We start from the raw sequence: 5,301 nt of genomic DNA on the forward strand, positions 1-5,301 counted from the left end.
AAATGCACATTAGGCCGTAGGGAAATACAGCTGCAGTCCCGCCAAGCCATCTCACCCATGCCAGAGCTGATTCCATCGGCCTATACTGGTCTCAGGCCGAGGACACACTCCACTCTGCGGCTCAACTCAGCCAATTGTACCATCCACTCTGCGGCTCAACTCAGTCAGTTGTACCAAAGCATGAATCTGAAAAAAATGCACATTAGGCCGTAGGGAAATACAGCCGGGGTCTTGCCAAGCCATCTCACCCATGCCAGAGCTGATTCCATCGGCCTATACTGGTCTCAGGCCGAGGACACACTCCACTCTGCGGCTCAACTCAGCCAATTGTACCATCCACTCTGCGGCTCAACTCAGTCAGTTGTACCAAAGCATGAATCTGAAAAAAATGCACATTAGGCCGTAGGGAAATACAGCCGGGGTCTTGCCAAGCCATCTCACCCATGCCAGAGCTGATTCCATCGGCCTATACTGGTCTCAGGCCGAGGACACACTCCACTCTGCGGCTCAACTCAGCCAATTGTACCATCCACTCTGCGGCTCAACTCAGTCAGTTGTACCAAAGCATGAATCTGAAAAAAATGCGCATTAGGCCGTAGGGAAATACAGCCGGGGTCTTGCCAAGCCATCTCACCCATGCCAGAGCTGATTCCATCGGCCTATACTGGTCTCAGGCCGAGGACACACTCCACTCTGCGGCTCAACTCAGCCAATTGTACCATCCACTCTGCGGCTCAACTCAGTCAGTTGTACCAAAGCATGAATCTGAAAAAAATGCGCATTAGGCCGTAGGGAAATACAGCCGGGGTCTTGCCAAGCCATCTCACCCATGCCAGAGCTGATTCCATCGGCCTATACTGGTCTCAGGCCGAGGACACACTCCACTCTGCGGCTCAACTCAGCCAATTGTACCATCCACTCTGCGGCTCAACTCAGTCAGTTGTACCAAAGCATGAATCTGAAAAAAAAATGCACATTAGGCCGTAGGGAAATACAGCTGCGGTCCCGCCAAGCCATCTCACCCATGCCAGAGCTGATTCCATCGGCCTATACTGGTCTCAGGCCGAGGACACACTCCACTCTGCGGCTCAACTCAGCCAATTGTACCATCCACTCTGCGGCTCAACTCAGTCAGTTGTACCAAAGCATGAATCTGAAAAAAATGCAGATTAGGCCGTAGGGAAATACAGCCGGGGTCTTGCCAAGCCATCTCACCCATGCCAGAGCTGATTCCATCGGCCTATACTGGTCTCAGGCCGAGGACACACTCCACTCTGCGGCTCAACTCAGCCAATTGTACCATCCACTCTGCGGCTCAACTCAGTCAGTTGTACCAAAGCATGAATCTGAAAAAAATGCACATTAGGCCGTAGGGAAATACAGCCGGGGTCTTGCCAAGCCATCTCACCCATGCCAGAGCTGATTCCATCGGCCTATACTGGTCTCAGGCCGAGGACACACTCCACTCTGCGGCTCAACTCAGCCAATTGTACCATCCACTCTGCGGCTCAACTCAGTCAGTTGTACCAAAGCATGAATCTGAAAAAAATGCGCATTAGGCCGTAGGGAAATACAGCCGGGGTCTTGCCAAGCCATCTCACCCATGCCAGAGCTGATTCCATCGGCCTATACTGGTCTCAGGCCGAGGACACACTCCACTCTGCGGCTCAACTCAGCCAATTGTACCATCCACTCTGCGGCTCAACTCAGTCAGTTGTACCAAAGCATGAATCTGAAAAAAATGCACATTAGGCCGTAGGGAAATACAGCTGCAGTCCCGCCAAGCCATCTCACCCATGCCAGAGCTGATTCCATCGGCCTATACTGGTCTCAGGCCAAGGACACACTCCACTCTGCGGCTCAACTCAGCCAATTGTACCATCCACTCTGCGGCTCAACTCAGTCAGTTGTACCAAAGCATGAATCTGAAAAAAATGCACATTAGGCCGTAGGGAAATACAGGCGGGGTCTTGCCAAGCCATCTCACCCATGCCAGAGCTGATTCCATCGGCCTATACTGGTCTCAGGCCGAGGACACACTCCACTCTGCGGCTCAACTCAGCCAATTGTACCATCCACTCTGCGGCTCAACTCAGTCAGTTGTACCAAAGCATGAATCTGAAAAAAATGCACATTAGGCCGTAGGGAAATACAGCCGGGGTCTTGCCAAGCCATCTCACCCATGCCAGAGCTGATTCCATCGGCCTATACTGGTCTCAGGCCGAGGACACACTCCACTCTGCGGCTCAACTCAGCCAATTGTACCATCCACTCTGCGGCTCAACTCAGTCAGTTGTACCAAAGCATGAATCTGAAAAAAATGCACATTAGGCCGTAGGGAAATACAGCCGGGGTCTTGCCAAGCCATCTCACCCATGCCAGAGCTGATTCCATCGGCCTATACTGGTCTCAGGCCGAGGACACACTCCACTCTGCGGCTCAACTCAGCCAATTGTACCATCCACTCTGCGGCTCAACTCAGTCAGTTGTACCAAAGCATGAATCTGAAAAAAATGCGCATTAGGCCGTAGGGAAATACAGCCGGGGTCTTGCCAAGCCATCTCACCCATGCCAGAGCTGATTCCATCGGCCTATACTGGTCTCAGGCCGAGGACACACTCCACTCTGCGGCTCAACTCAGCCAATTGTACCATCCACTCTGCGGCTCAACTCAGTCAGTTGTACCAAAGCATGAATCTGAAAAAAATGCACATTAGGCCGTAGGGAAATACAGCCGGGGTCTTGCCAAGCCATCTCACCTATGCCAGAGCTGATTCCATCGGCCTATACTGGTCTCAGGCCGAGGACACACTCCACTCTGCGGCTCAACTCAGCCAATTGTACCATCCACTCTGCGGCTCAACTCAGTCAGTTGTACCAAAGCATGAATCTGAAAAAAATGCACATTAGGCCGTAGGGAAATACAGCTGCGGTCCCGCCAAGCCATCTCACCCATGCCAGAGCTGATTCCATCGGCCTATACTGATCTCAAGCCAAGGGACACACTCCACTCTGCGGCTCAACTCAGCCAATTGTACCCATCGCCACTTGACTGCTCAACTCAGTCAATTGTGCCAACACATGAAATTGGCAAAAATGTGTGGTTGATATTAATCTAGATTAGGCCGTAGGGAAATACAGCTGCGGTCCCGCCAAGCCATCTGGCACATGCTACAGGTCATTCCATCGGCCTATACTGATCTCAGGCCGAGGGACACCGATCCCGAGAGCAGCACCGAGTACCGCGGGTTGGTGGCATGGCATATGAATGCAGTATTGGTCGATGGGAAATGTCAACTGGTACCTAGCAAGTAAACTGGTACCTAGCCACGGTCAATCTCATGGACACCAACCCCGACGACGACAGCAGGTAGGTATATTTTCTTTTTTTCAGGTGCAGCAGGTAAGTATATTTTCTTTTTTTCAGGTGCAGCAGGTAAGTATATTTTCTTTTTTATAGGTTTATTTCATTTATTTATTTAGCAACACAATTATTCTCACCCCATACCACTGTCATGCAAGCGAGCTATGCCGAACATAGCCGGGGGATTAATAAGGTCGATGTGCCCAGTTAAAAATACATTGTCCTCATCGGCCATGTGACGGGCAGCCGAGATAGCGTAGGCTATCGAGCTATTAAGCCATGGCCAGCTAAGCTGCCTTCCAGCATCAGGGACCACCGTCACCCAACACCCTACCGCATGTGCTATTATCAGACGTTGTTCATGGCCGAGGTCGCTCAGGCGTTTCCTGCGGTAGGTTGTTGGGTACAACGCCACAAGCAGTTTCCTGATGAAGGTTGGCAGCATCTGACGTTGCGCGCACCGGCCCAGTACCGCATCAAAGTGATGCTGGAGGCATCCCGGCATCCAGTCACGGTTCATCAACGATTGTGCCACGAACTCAGGATAGGGAATTGCTGGCTGCTGGTAGCGCTGCAATAAATAGAAAAGGTAAGTATTAGTTAAGTTAGGATTAGTTTAGGTTAAGTTAGGATTAGTTTAGGTTAAGTTAGGATTAGTTTAGGTTAAGTTAGGATTAGTTTAGGTTAAGTTAGGCTTAGTTTACTCACCGCGATGGGCTGCTCCACTGACTGGCGCACGTTCTGCTGCTCGCTGAGCCGAGCAATCTCGACGATAGCCGTATCCAGATCTCTCCGTAGTTCTGCCATTTGAGACACCATCACACCGAAACGCAGCTCCATTGCCGCTAATCGTCCCGCCGCGCCACAGCACGACAATGGAGACTGCGTGTTTCGCCTCGACGACGGTCCAGGCTGCGGGCTGGATGTGACTGGCCCAGGGGACTGCGGGGACCATTCCCTGGCTGTAGAGGGGCCAGGCTGCGGGCTGGATGTGACTGGCCCAGGCTGCGGGGACCATTCCCTGGCTGTAGAGGGACCAGGCTGCGGGGACCATTCCCTGGCTGTAGAGGGGCCAGGCTGCGGGGACGGTTCTCGCGGCGTGGCCGGCGTGGCAGCCCGTCGACGGGGTAATCTTCGCCGCAGACTGCGGCTCCCACCAGGCTGCGGGGACGGCGCTATCGGCGGTGTGGCCCGTGACTGACTCCGACGTCTCTTTCGCCGACGGTCTGATGGCGGCGGTGGCGATGGCGACCGTGATGGTGGCCCCTGCTCCTGCCACATGGAACGTGTCGTTGCCGGCATCTTCACACGATTAGACTGTGAAAAAACAAAGAAAAATGTATGGTTACTTTGATTTGTTCTACAAACACAAAAGTACCACATATGGCAACATGGTTGAATCGAACACTGACCTACTTTACTGACATGTAGCTAGTTTTAGCTATATGGCCAGTAAACGAAAGTCATTGTTCGGTTTGAGCCGTGAGCCGAGCTGAGCACCACAATGGGACAATGGTGGTGTGTTTTGTTAGTATTGTAAGTACACTGAGGACCGGCAGCGTATTGGTGGCATGGTCTACGAGCGAGCGAGTATGTGCGCGAAGCACTCCTCAACGTAATCGTCCAACCTCACCACAACGTTTCACCTCTTAAAATCGTTCCTCGTGCCGTATGATGCACAGCCCAACAGCGCTGGGCGTGGCCGCTGGTAGGTAGGCAGTTAGTGTGTGTTCGTTGTTTCCATCCATTCCGACAAGTCCACCATGATTTACGAGTCCGACTGACTGCAGGGGACTTGTGCAAAAAAAAAAGACAAGTCCAGCACAAGCACCATGTGATGGGTTTTTCGTTCCATCTTCCGATCATCGGATTGTTTGACTATTGACTATTGCATTGCATACCTTTAGGCGCCGGGGGACTTCATGCAGAAAAGAGAA

Source organism: Ochlerotatus camptorhynchus, unplaced genomic scaffold (assembly GCF_037179485.1).
Source record: "Ochlerotatus camptorhynchus isolate MF236.1 unplaced genomic scaffold, CSIRO-AGI_Acam_v1.1 ptg000588l, whole genome shotgun sequence".
NCBI lineage: Eukaryota > Metazoa > Arthropoda > Insecta > Diptera > Culicidae > Ochlerotatus > Ochlerotatus camptorhynchus.